Source organism: Camelus bactrianus, chromosome 2 (assembly GCF_048773025.1).
Source record: "Camelus bactrianus isolate YW-2024 breed Bactrian camel chromosome 2, ASM4877302v1, whole genome shotgun sequence".
Lineage (NCBI taxonomy): Eukaryota > Metazoa > Chordata > Mammalia > Artiodactyla > Camelidae > Camelus > Camelus bactrianus.
The window spans coordinates 124,028,948-124,043,800 of NC_133540.1; positions in this window are offsets into that span (position 1 = coordinate 124,028,948).

Below are 14,853 nucleotides of genomic sequence, written 5' to 3' on the forward strand. Positions count from 1 at the left end.
CTTGTGGACTCTGGAATCTAAGAGATCAGTGTCAACAGGTAAAACTGAATTTCCGTTTCCTCAGCTCACATCCAGGTATAACTTCTTCCAGATAATTTAAAACCCTTGACAAGACATAGTAAATGCTCACTAAAAACAACTGAACTTAAAAAGCTAAAATACAAGAATTGAGAGTTTTTTCATCTTTGTTTTATAGCAGCAGAATCCTTTTAATACAAAGCAGTTTTCTGCAAAATCTTTACATGTAGATCCTGTAAAAGCCAGAGAGCTCTGAAGACAACTTTTTGGAACCACAGGGCTCAGAAGAGCCCATCCAGTTTGAAAACACTGCTATGGTCTATCCTCTTCTAATTAAATGAAGAAACTCAGGCCCAAGGCAAAAAAAAAAAAAAAAAAATGTTCATGGGGTCACACAGCCAGGTGATGAGAAAGCAAAGGATTAGAATTCAAATTCCTCCTCCTAACCGCAGTTCAGTACACTTTTTCTCCCATTTGAATGGGATCTTAATCTAGACTCAAATACTGTGATAATCAGGTTCACGCCCAATCCAGAGCAGGTAGAAACAGATTTAAGGAGGCTCAGACAACCCACAATTGGTTATTTTCTCTCAACATTTCTTGACACACAGAGTAATGTATTCTTCTACCACGAAAATGAATCCACTCTTACCCATGAGAGGGGGGAATCGCAAAAGCTACTATACCCAGATGCTAGTTCAAAGCAAAACATGTTTATTGAGTGTGAATGTGGATAATTGAATACTAAATGTGGGCAAAATTTATGACCTCTTAAAGTCTCCTGAAAAATAAGCAATGTGTAAATATGCCCTGCCAGTGTGTGCATCTAGTTCCAAGTAGCAGAAGATTGAACTTTTGAATCTGACCCAAATATGTTTTAAAGTGTTGAGAAAATGCAATTTGAATTTTGTCCAAGCAATTGACTTTAGATCTGATTTCTAAGGACCTAGAAATCTTGTATATCAAACAGCTCTTTTAAAATTTTGCAAAGACTCAAATGAAGCTGAATTCAATTTTCCCCTGAAGAACATACGGACTTTCAAAAAGACAAGGGAGGAGGTGGCTGGCAAAATATGTTTTCAGTTTTAACACATTTAAAAAAAAAAAAAACAAAATAAAACAAAAATAATGGCTGGGTTTGCCCTGGCCCATAATAATGACTGCTTTTCCTATCACTGACCTATGGCTGTTCAAGTTTTTTCTGACTATTTTATATGAAATAATTATTCTTTGTGCTAATAGTACTTGGGCAAGCCTCAGATAAAATCAACAGTTCCTTGATTTAAAGGAACTGCTGATGTCTGTAAATATCTGAAATAAAGACAATTTCCAGAAACTGACAGAAGTAATTCTGGATTAAGCATCAAGATGTTAATTCTAAACTTCAATAGAGAATTTGAGTTTAACTAAAAAGAAGGAGCAGGAGAAGGAGGAGAAAGAGGGGAGGTAGGAAAGATAAAAAGAAATTCTAAAATTATTAGGTCAAATCAATGCATTGTTTAGTGGAAAATTGGCCCTTTGGACTCTGGCATGAGAAAGATTCAGTTTTATTATTGAATTCATAGCTTTCCCAAGAGTGTATTGGCATTTTTTTTAAACTGGAGCATAAATAAATGAAGGAATTTACCAGAATTCAAGGGGTCCAAACCCTCAATCAACCAGAATTTTTCAAGCACATATTTATCAAAGAGTTTTTAAAATGACTCTTCCTATCTCTGCCATAGCCTGAGCATGTATTTTGCCCAATCTTCTCAGTGTTTCAGAGAGATGAATTCAATCACTTGATCAGGACCCTGCCCCCAGGTAGCTAACAAGGATACACACATGGTTGAAAATCGAAGGTGACTACTTAAGTTAATGTAGGGAAAGGAGGAAGGAGGAAGTCCTTCCGACTGGACTGTGGTGAAGGGACTGAGATCACAGCTGCCCCATAATGAAATATGGGCCTATGATTTTTTGTGTCACCTAGCCCGCATCTTACCTCTAGTACCACTGCTTATTCTAGCAGTACCCCTCCAACTGCTTCCACCCTACCCTACAAGAATTTGGTCATTCAGAATCCTTTTGGCTCCCTGAATGTGCTGACTCTGGAGATATTTCCTCTCCCCGTTTCCTTCTCCCAGACTCGCTCTTCCTTGTTTGAGGACATCAACTACCCTACACAGAACTAATCAGCCCCTCCAGTTACTAGTAAAATGCTGGCTGAGTTTACTATTAAACTTCCATGGCAACAGATACTAGCCATTTTATTTAAATTAAAACAACATGCTTGTGAGATAGTTATGGCTTTGATTCTTCCATTGAGGAAGAAACCATGTTTATGAAGGGAACTATAAGAAAGAATGAAAAGGCAACTAGATTTATGAGGATAAGGAATAAGTGACCCCCAATATGGTATGAATTAGAGCTCCCAAATGAGGCTAGTATTAGTCATCCCACCATCACAACATCCATCCCATGATGCTTTTCCATCTGCTGTGGTATGAATGTTGGTGTCCCTCTAAAATTCATATGTTGAATCCTATCCCCTAGGTGATAAAACTAGGAAGTGGGGGCCTTTGTGAGGTGGTTAGGTTATGACAAAGTCATCATGAATGGGATGAGTGCCCTTATAAAGAAGGACCAAGAAAACTCCCTTGTCACTTCCACATGGGGACACAGCAAGAAGACAGCTATCTAAGAAGAAGGCCTTTACCAGATACCAAGTCAGCTGGCACCACGAACTTGGACTTCCCAGCCTCTAGAACTGTGAGAAATAAATGTGGTTTATAAACGACCCAGACTGTGGTATTTTGTTAGAGCAGCCCAAACAGACTAAGACACCATCATCAAGTAACTCAGTAAAATGTAAATACATCAGATGTGTTGATCAGAGTTCTTAGTCAAAGACAACAGGATCCATTCCAGTTAGTTTAAGCAGAAAATAATTTAGTAAAAAAACATTATGTGGTTCATATAATCTCTGTGAGACCCAAATTACCAGATTTATGCTACATAATCCAGGATAGATGCAGCTAGATAAATGTGCCTAGAAGAACCATTCTAGCCCCTCAAAGGACTATCCTAGATGATTCGTCTCTCTGTGACATACTGTCCCTTCCCTTTGCTTGTTTTCATCTCCAAAAATCTGGGAGTCTTTCAATTGGCCGATCCTAGGTCCTGTGCCTACACCATAGCCACAAAGTAGTTTAAGCAAGGTTTCTTTGTTTGTTTTTATTTTGGGTTTTTTTTTTTTTTTTTTTTGGCTCTCCAGGCTCTGTAATAAAGGAAAGCAATTTCCAAGTGGAATAGGATGAGTTTTGAGGCAACAAACATAAATTTTAGTAATTTTTAAGTGAACAGAGATAAAAATTGAGGAGACTTGACTGGCTTCTAAGACAAGCAAAGAAGGTAAAAGAAAAGATCTCCCAAAAGAAGAAATAGGTCTCCAGAGATAGTGTTATTTAAGAGACAATAACAAGGTCATTTTCCTGACAATGGTATCCTGGGAGAGGAAAAGATGGACGGACTCAGAGAAAGGCTAGAATAACAGCAGCAATTTCTAGACTGTATATCTATTCAGCTTAACTTACATTCATTTTTACACTACAGCAGCCCAGCTACTCTCTCTACAAACTATTTCAATCCACTCATAGACAAGCTGAGGCAAAATTTAAAAATGGAATCATCCAAATAGAGATGTAAACTGAGAGAAGAAAAAGCTGTAGATTGGACAGAAATTGGCCCTCGCCTCCTCAGAGAAGACTCTCCAGACCAGCCAGTCTAAATTAACCCCCTCCGAGTCCCTTATGATCATGTAACTCTGTTGTACTTATTTACTTCATGGCACTATCCTTCTTTGAAATTATTTTGTTCACTTACTTGTCTGGGGGTATATTGTCTGTCTCATCCCATGAGAAAGTAAGTTCCATAAAACCATGACAGTGTCTGGCCCCACTTCTGTATCTCCACTACCTCAAACAGCTCCCAGTACAGAGTTGGTACTTCATAAAGGTTGCTCCCTAACAGTGGTAAACAATAATTCTTACTTTACAGAGCTGTTAGGAAAATTAAATTTATCAATGTGTTAAGCACTTAGAAGACTACTTGGGACATAGTAAGATCTCAGTGAATGCTAGCTATTATCATTTACTTTGGAACAATACCCACATTCTTTGTATATCACATTGGTAATAAATACTCCTTCTAAAGACTTTTGCCTAATTTACCTATATTCTAAACCTGGATTTTAATTGGAGGACCAATGGTAGTCCCCAGCAGCTCCATGTGGTCCATAGGCTGGTCTTTGCAACATTAATGTTTAATGCAGTGTAATAATATACAGTTACATCTGCCACAGATTAATAATTTACATGTGATATTTAATATGAACCAGAATTCAAACCCTTAGTGCATCTTCAAAAATGTTGCCATCTGGCCCCTAAGTCCTGGGGAATATTTTGTGGTGAGAAGCCAGAAGTAGAACACTATGGTCCAAGGGGTTCTCTGCTTCTCTGCCCCACTCCTCCCACCAACAGAGGTGCCTTGGGAAACAAGTAATTAATAAAGGTTTAAGACTTTAGGAGCAGATGTCGCTGGCCCCCTAGATGCCTTTGCAAACTTCTAATTAAAGACTGGTTTGTGTGTTTGTCCACAGAACGTTGCAATCCTGAATGACTGGTATTGCAAGGAACTCTCAGGATATCCTTGGCCCAGCCCTTTATCTTACAGATGAAAGAAGAGAGATTGAAAGTAACTGATCAAAAATACAAAGACTAGTTTTAGAAGAGCTGGTGCTACAATTCATGTTAATTCTATACTATTTCTAGCTTTCCTGAGTTTTTTCTTGGCTAAGTGTGCCTGAGTTTTTAGAAACAGAATTCATGAAAGTTTTGGGGGTTTTTTTTAAAGCATTTGTTACTTGCAGTCTCAGGGAATGATTGTCTCATCTCCCTCTTGTGTTCTGCCTTTTGTTTTTTGAAGGGTTCCCCCTGCCTTTGGATTTTCTGTTTGTTTGGCAATGCCATTACTCAAACTCAAAAGCATGTTCATAAAATAGGAAAGATACATTTATCTACACAATGTTGGGTCCATTATAGGAATTTATCAAATGTTTCTGGACTTCAACCAAACAATTTCTTTGCAGGTCAGAATGTAATAGCTTAATTAGGAATAAGGTCTAAGTTATTTCCTAAAATGGGAAAGCTTATGTTTTAATTATCTATTCCATTTACCCATATGAGGAAGACAGGATATTGTAGTAGTTAAAAGCACTACTTACTTCAAAGTTAAGTACAGCTGAGTCTGAATTTTCTCTCCACTTGAGTATCAGTGGAAGTCATTACAAGTTTCAGAAGTGACCTGTTTTCAGACAGCAACTGGCAACTGTGCAGGGAAGGAATCCGACAAAAGAGATGGGAGGCAACAAAAGGTAAAGAGACCATGACAAGCAGCAGGATGAAGGGTAGTAAGTGATCATGTCACTCTATCCTGTTAGCTAGGACGACCAAACATTGGCAGTAACTGCCATGTCAAATCAGTCCTACCTGGGGAAGGTTGAAACACACACATACATACATACATACATACACACACACATACATATACACACACATACATAATATACACACACATACATATACACATACATACAAACATGCAGACACGAGAGAGTGTGAGAGCAAGGGGCCCGGGGGAGCAAGGAGGAAAGGGAAGAAAGGAGGGAGGGAAGGAAGAAAGGAATGAAAGAGAATGTACCCCCAGTGCATTCTGCTCAATGACTGTATATAAACCAGCGGTCTTCTCAATGTGGCTCCCTACTAGAAGCATAAGCATCACCTGGAAGCTTGTTAGAAAGATAAATTCTTGGGTCCTCTCCCAGGTCAACTAAATGATAAACTCTCAGATGAGACCCAGCAGTTTGCATTTTAACAAGCCATCCAGGTAATTCTGATGCATACTCAAGTTTGAGAACTACCGCTGTGTGCATGTGCGCGAGCACGCGTGTGTGTGTGTGTGTGTGTGTGTGTGTGTGTGTGTGTGTGTGTGTGTGTGTGTGTGTGTGTGTATCCTGTAAGTACAAGGTGTACATAAAGTCCTGGTTCAGTGTCAAAAGTAAACAAATCATGTCTGTGTAACATAGAACAATTTGCAGAATGCAACAGAGGATATTTTTTCAAGATCTAAATAAATTGTTAATTTGTTCTAATATCTCTATTCCACTTTCTAGGTAATAAACCCTGTGCATAATAGCGGCTATATCCAAATGTATCTGAGATGATGGTAGACTTGTTGAATGTTAACATTTTAATATTTTAAATCTGAATAAATCCTCTCTCTGTCACATTTTGAAGATTGCTTACATCCTATGTAGAAGTAAATTTATTACAAATTCCAACGACACAAGAACTTTATGGATACCTTCATATATAATATAAATTTATGTGTATAATAAATATATATTTATAAGGAAATATATAATGATTTTTCAAAGTAGCTGTTCTTCAGGATGTATTTTGTGGAACAGATGTGCTGTGATTTTATGAGTGTAGGAGCCTTGGTTACAGCCAGATTTACTTATTCCCTCTTCCTCGGACATTCCCCACATTTGCTCATGTACTTTGTCCCACCTAAAATATCCTTCCCAATCTCTTTACAGGTTCTTGGACCCAATTCCAATGTGTGTGGGGAGAGGAGTTTCTCCCATACAAACAAACAGTTCTCTGAATACCAGCTGGATGTCTTGCAACTCAACTCAGTTAGGATAGTATCCACCCAGAGGTAGCATCAGATTCCACAGGTTAAGTGCTCAGTCTCATAAGACTTCTCCCATCAACTTCAGATGCCAGTCACAAGCCCAGGTTATCACCTGTGCTTCTACACAACAACCTATGGATTGGAGGTCCAGCAACCCCCTCCTTGGAGTTCAGATGCTCATCACAACTCCAGGTTGTTACCTGTACTTATGACCAATTGGCTATAGATCAGAGGTTCCCACAATGCCCTCCTCTGGTTCTATTAATTTTCTAGAGAAGCTCACAGAACTATGAGAAACATTCTGTCTACTAGATCACCAGTTTACTGTCAAAGGATATGACTCAGAAATAGCCCGATGGAAGAGATGCCTGGGGCAAGGTATGTGGAAAAGGGAGTAGCGCTTCCATGCTGAGTGTGCCACTCTCCCAGCATCTCCATATGTTCACCAACACAGAAGCTCTCTAAACCTCTTTCTTTGGGATTTTTATGGAGGCTTCATTATATAGGCACAGTTCATTAAATCACTGGCCACTGGAGACTGATTCAACCTCCAATCCTTCTCCCCTCCCCAGAGATCAGGGGTTGGGATTGAAAGTTCCAACTCTCTATTGGAGAAGGTCGTCAAGAGGACATGACAGCCAGTTGACCTATGAGCTAGATGCAGGCAATCAGGCTCCTCGCCCCCTTCCCTTGTCCTTGGAATGTACATTCTGCTCACTCTTCCCACACTAGGAGCCGTTTCAAGGATGTAGCCTTGAGGGAGTAATGTGTTGTTGAGACTATCTGGACTGAATATGTGAATGAACCCAATTAAGGTATCTATATAAGACTTTTAAGACTCTGGCAAGCAGATGCAGAGATCTACTCATCTTTGGACCAACAAAAGAAGCCTTGTAGGTAAGTTCCCTTGCTTATTAAACCTGCCACCTACCAATGTGGGGTTGTCTTCATCTTTCTTTGGTCTCTCCTTACCCTCTGTGAATGGGGGCCGGTGTCAGATTTCACCTGAGAAATTCCAGAAGTTTTGAACCAACATCCTGTAATCATATGGTTGGTTCTTCTGGCAACCAGCCCCCTTCTTTAGGAGGGGTCCAAAAGTTGTCTCATTAACATAAGAAAGACACCTTTAATCACTCTCTCATCATGTAGGAAATCCCAAGGGTTTTAGGAGCTCTGTGCCAGAAATGGGGATGAAGACCAAATATCACACACTCCTTTCCAATGTCTATCTGTCCTCCCTGAGAAGCTTCACATGTCATCTAGGTTAAAAAGCCAAGTACAGAACCTCACTTTCCTGAGCCCACCAGCTACAAGAGCTGGTGGTCCTTAAATAAGCAGTATCTTAGTTCTGCTGAGGTCCATAAGGAGAGTTGGGCTATAAGGGAATTTTTACACTCTTGGCCAGATGAGAGGCTGAGCACCTGTTGAATCTAAGGGATAAATTCTGGAAAGAGCCTGGTCTGGGAGATCTAAGGTCGCAGGCAAAGAGGCTAGGTGTACCCATATGAATTTACCTTGGGGACCAGCTGATCCATCTAACTACTTCAAACTGCATGAGCCCCAAGGAAGCTAAACCACTGGGACATTGGGTCCTCTCTGGCTATGAAGCTGGCTGAGTGAGATTTGCAGCTCTTGCACATGAATAACCAGGGAAGAGAGAAGCTTCCCTCTGATTCATTAACAGGTGTCCTAGAACTATAAGCTGGGTCCAAGATCACTCTGCCTCCCAGGACAATGGGGCTACTCACTAAACATACACCAGTAGCTGGACCTCAGTCCCAAATAACAGGCAGGGGGGAAAAGGATGCTCCCCAAAAGTCTATAGAAGAGGAATAAACAGAATATAGAGCATAAGTGGAAATTAACAAAATAGAACAGCTGAAAGAACAAAAATATTTAAGGGAGCACTTGAGAAGATTTTAGTCTAGCAGTGAATATAAGAAAATGTATTCATGGAAAGTACAATGACTTATGAGTTAGTTTGCTTAAGCCAACATAAAATCCACACAGACTGGGAGGTTTAATGTATTTCTCACAGTTCTGAAGGCTGGAAGTCCAAGATCAAGGTATTGGCAGATTGAAAATTTCCCGAGGGCTCTTTCTTTGGCTTGCAGACAGCCGCCTTCTTGTGTCCTCAACTGACATTTTCTCTGTGGGTGCACATTCTGGTGTTCTCTCTCTCTCTTTTGTAAGAACAAGCCCTACTGAATTAGGGTCCCAGTCTTATGACTTCATTTGACCTTAATCACCTCTTTAAAAGCCTATATCCACAGACAGTTACAATGGGGGTTAGGGCTTCAACATAGAAATTTGGGGGGAACACAACTCAGTTCATAACAGTTTCTAAAAGTAAAAAACTAATTTATATTTTAAAATAAAATAATTGATCTATATAATATAAAGTAGCAGATTTATATGAAATTGAGATAGAGGGAAAGCATGTGCACCGAGGATTGGGAAGTCTGGGTTCTAGCCTTGCCTTTGCTCTTCACCACGTGACCTTGAGCAGGTCAGTTTCCTCATCGCTGAAGACAGGTCTTTGCACATAAGGATTTCTCAGATTCCTCACATTTTAAAATTATAGTTATTTCAAAATAAATTAGTTGCCAAAAAACTCTGAGAAGCAATTATAAAGACTGAAGTTATTATAGTGGAATGGTTTGTACCACACACTGAGAGGCCAAGTGCAGCCCATTATTTTATTTATTCTGAATTATAGGTAACCTACTTAATCTGAGGTTCCATTCACCAGAGTAACAAGAAAATTAATTGCAATCAGATTTCCTTTTTCACTTCCTTCTTTCCTCCTGAGGCTTAGCAAAAATCCTAGGATTTGAATGGCACCTAGAAAATGGAGAAAAGACTCTGGTTTTCAATCCATCCTGATTGCGGTTGAAATGTTCAGTGAAGGCTGATGGTCTCTTCTTAATATTTACCAGAGGTGTCCAATCCTTGGCACCCTGATTTCAGCCCACACAGCCTTCCACACCATCACCTCATCTGAGAAGATTCATGAGCATGAGGCATAGGACTTGACTCACTGAGAAACCTGCTATCTCTTCAAATTCCCAGTCTTGGGGAACCCAATACTCTGCCTCTGAACTCAAGTAACTTCCAGCACACCATTCTTAGACTTCTTTCTGCCCTTAATCAAATAATCAAGCTCCACTTCTTAATTCGAAGCCCCATGAATTCTCTCTTGGGCCTTTAGAATATAAGGTTGGGGGTGGAGTAGGGCTGTAAGAGGAAAGTGTTATTATCCTTGCATAAGTCTGCTTCTGATGGCTAATTTTATCAGTCGGTTTGGCTGCACCACATTACCCAGATATTTAGTCAACATTACTCTGGACATTTCTGGGAAGGTTGTTTTGGATGAAATTAACATTTAAATCAATGGACTTTCAGTAAAGCAGATTACCCTCCATAATTTGGTGGACCTCATCCAATCAATTGAATGCCTTAACAGAGCAAAGATTGACTTGTCTGATAAAGAAGGAATTTGGCCAGCAGACTGCTTTTGGACTCAGACTGTAACTTCAGCCTGGGTCTCCAGCCTGCCCTGCAGATTTTGGACTCACACTGTCACAATAGCATAAGCCAACTCCTTAAAATCTCTCTTTTTCTCAGCTTCTCTCCCTCCTCTCCTCTCCTCTCATCTCTTCTCTTCCTCTCTCTCTCTCCCCCCCTACCTCTCGTTCTCACACATATATATTTTATACACACACACAGATAGATAGATACATAAATATAGGTCACGAGACAGAGATAAAGATGAGACAGAGATAGAGAGGCGTGATAAAATTGGCCCTTTGTGATCTTACTCCAAAAGACATATAACCCCAGTCTAACTGTGAGAAAAACATCAGATGAATTCCAGTTGAGGTACAGTATACAAAATATCCAATCAGTACCCCCTCAAAAATGTCAAAGTTATCAAAAACAAGGAAAGACTAAGAAACCATCACAGCTAAGAGGAGCCTAAGAAGACATGGCATCAAAATGTAATATGATCCTGGATGAGCTACTGGAACAGAAAAAGACATTGGGTAAAATCTAAGGAAATGTGAATAAAGTATTGACTTTAATTAATAATAATGTATCAGTATTGGCTCATTAAGTATAACAAACATGCCACACCAATGTACGCTGTTAGTAACAGGGGAACTAGGGCACAGGGTATGGTGTAGGTCTGTACTATCTTTCAAAATCTAAAAGTGTTCTAAAATTAAAAGTTTATTTTAAAGAATCATCTGACCACAGTAAGAACACAAATGGCATTTTAAAGAAGAGTGTGATGTCCAATCACTCTAAGAAGTGAATAATGAGTATTAAAAACCTATTTGGAGTCTCTGCTGATTTCCCTGATGAGATTATACACTTACTTTTGAAACTTCATTTGTTCATTGGGAATGGAAACAACACAGATATGCTCTGTTCTAGTGGGATCTGGTCTGTGTCCTTGTTTTGTTCTGTTTGTTTTCTTTTTAATTTATGGACAGAGTTGAGTCAATCAAAACCCTCAGTTCATGGTATATGGTCATCACTGGTGTTTGATTCATCCCTTCATTATATTTTATTATTATTTATTCTTGTTTATTTACGAAACTCACTCCATTCTCCTCCTACCTGCATTAGCAACCATTCTTACAAGCTTTATGAGAATTGACAAAAGCTCATCATCTCTCACCCCCACAAAAAGCTAAAAAGTGATAATGTTGCCGATGTCTTCTTTCTAATAGTAAAAGCCTTATCTGAGATTAAAATCACTTCAAAAGGAGCTTTGGGGTGACAAGTGGTACTGAAAGGTTCAGTTTGAAAGCTGCAGGTTTAATAGGACATTATTAAACCATTTAATCTCTCCTGCAGAGACATTTTATGCTGTCCCTTCAGGGAACTTTCCCTGCAGGAGGTCCTGGAGTCAGCCTGTAGCCAAGTTGGTGACAGTTCAAGAAGTTCATCCTGCTCTAATTTCAACTGAGCGGCAAGAGTACTCACAGCAGGAAATTCAAATTTTAAAATCTCACGAAAAATACACACTGCCTTTCATTTTCCACCACCCAGGATATAAAACCCAGATGACCATGGTGAAGGCGAGGGAAAGACAAATTGCAGAAATAAGCAGAGCTATTCTAAGTCAACAGGTCATTTCAAGTGACAAATAGGCCCATTTTATTTCTAGGGAATTCACTATCCTCCCTAAAGGAAAGAGAAACATGCCCTTAGAAGCTACTCTATCAAGGGAATAGCATTATCTAAGGAAACCGATTGTTTTGCAGAAATTAAAGTTCAGTTTTACATACAGTGATGTTGGTTTGGAATCCAGCATTGAATCCAGCATCGTTAGGTCGTTCTAGCACCTTGCTGCAATCAGACCCCAGGAAAAGATGTGCAATATTTGTCCTCTGTCTGGCACTCAAAATATACCTGCCAACCTTTGTTCTTCCGTACTTTTCATGAAGCCTCAGATAAGACAAGAAGAGAGCTCTGGAAAAGGAGAAGGGCTCAAACCCCAACTTGGCCTTATTCCCCAACCTTGAGGAAGTGGATAACCCTTTCTAGGCATCAGTTTCAGCACTTTAGGATTAAAGAAGACAATATTAATGCACATTCAGAGATTTGACTCTAGTCAGACTGTAAAAGTCATGCAGATTTTTTTTAATCTCTGAGAAGGCTGCTACTTTGGAGTCCTTGTGCCACTGTGCATTTCATTAGGACCAGCAAAGACAGCTTTTCCTCTAGTGTTGGGGAAAATGGCTGCTTCCTCATTTAAGGACCAGATGAAGCCACTGGCTTACATTTGAGGGCCACATTAAATGGGGATGGTTTAGATTTAAGTATTAGACTTGCATTCAGCACAGCTGAAGCTCACAAAATGTGAAGCATTTGAAACAGAGGCCATTTTAAGGAATAACAGTGTCATGTGTCTATTTCGGGTTACTCCAAGCCAAACACTAATCAGAGGTCCTACCAGAACTGAATGCAGTATTTAAATATACCCTGTGCAAAATACTTCCTTCTTCCCCTTTCCTCTTCCCATTTTCCTCCTTCTCTCTCTCTTCCTTTTCTGCTTTTCCTCCCTCTTACATGGCTTCCCCCATGCGAGCTGAAATGCACCCAAGTTAAATGCATATAGGACTGTATGAGGCAATTCTGCCACATCTACCTTGTATCATGGTATTAAACTGATCAAGTGTGTGAAACAGGTAGTTCAGTGCCTGGGGCTTCGTAGGTGGTTAATAATGGCAGCGGATCTTTAAGACTAAGGCTTGGCTCTGCTGGCCCCTCATACTCTCATTTCCACTTTATCTTCATCAAAGTGACAAATGTAATTTCAAGACTTGGGTTTATTCTACCTTGATTTCTTCCCAGAATCTCATTATTACAAACACTTTTATTTCTGGCTCCACCGAAAGACTGGTAACTCACATGCACTCACATCAAAATTCTTGAAGTTTAGGGAAAGGTATTTAGAACCAAATGAATAGGTAAAGAGTTTCACAGTGAAGAAAAAGACAAGATTGGAAAGGAATCGAGCTTAATCAAATTATGCTTCAGATTTTTTTAGCGAACAAAACATTATAGATGTTAATGCTCCCTTTGTACACTTGCCCGAACACATTACCTCCTGCCTCTCCAGTGGTAATCACTATCTTGATTTTGCGTTTATTTTTCTTTTGCATGTCTTACACCATTATTGGCTATGCATGTATCCTTAAAAAATACAATTTTGTAGGTTTTTCAAACTTTATATAAATGGTGTCATATTGCATTTTTCATCTTGCAGACTGCTTTTTTTAACTATACTACTTTGTATTTTTGAGCTGTAACTAAGAAGAAACATACAGTCTCATTCATTTGTTTTAACTGCTATTAAGTATCTCTGGTTATTTACACAGCACAATTTATTTAACTATTCTCCTGGATTACTTCTGGTGTTTTGTTACCATCCACAACACTTCTATGAAGGTTCCTGTGTATGACTCCTGGTGTACAAAGAGCAAGGAGAAAGTGGAATTGCTGGACTGTGGTGTAGACATGTATTCCTCTGTCAATGTTCAACCCAAATCTTTCCCCCCATTTATTGTGTTCTCCCCTCACCCCAGGTTAGGGGTGAAATCTAACACAGAGCATCTGAAGCCAACCCTGAACTATCAAGCATTCATTTCCCCATCTCATCTGCCCTTGAGTGATGACTGTCTGGTGCACTATAGGAAGGAAGGAAGGAAGGAAAGACCAACTCCCCCTGCTTCCACTTAGAACAATTTCTCAGAGTTAACTTTCACTCCAGAGCTCCCCTCTGGGGTTAGGGGAGGCAAGGTCTGCAGGACTCTGCCTGAGACCTCACGATTACTTGCCTTCCTCTCCTTCCATGGCCTGCTTGCCCACCCCCTTACTAGTCTCCCCTGAGAGCACTTTCTTAATCACTTGCACACAAATCTCATCCAAAGTTGGCTTCTGGAGAACCAGATCAAATTAAGGCACATTTCAAACTGATCAAATACTGCCAAATTATTCTCCAAATTAATTGAACGGTGGCTACTGTCACCAACAAGGGCATGTGAGTTGCCAAGTCTCCACATCACCCTCAAACTTTGGAGTTAGGCAACTTTAATTACATTTTTTTTCACTTTGATAACCGTGCAAAGGAATCTCATTGTTTTATTTTACATTTTTCTTACATCTGTTGGCCATTCACATTTCTTCTTCTGCAGATTGCTTATGCATTGCCTTTATCCATTATCCTATTGAAGTGTTTGTCTTTTCTTACCAATATGTAGGAGTTCTTTTTAAGTTCTGGAAGCTAAACCTTTGTAATTTACATGGGTAATAAATATCTTCATTTAGTCTGTGACTTGTCTTTTAACTTTATGCTGTCTTACAATAAAAAAAAATTTTCCCTTTAGTGTACTCAAATTTGTTTCTCTTTTTCTCTAGAGTTTATGCTTTTTGCTTTTGTTTTTATAAAATATTTTTGGAAAGGTCATAAAGATTTTCTCCTATATTTTCTTCTAAATATTTAAACATTTGCTTATCACGTTTCTGTTTTTAGCCATTTCCGGTATGCTGGTGGTAAGGGATTTGATTTTAATTATTTTTTTC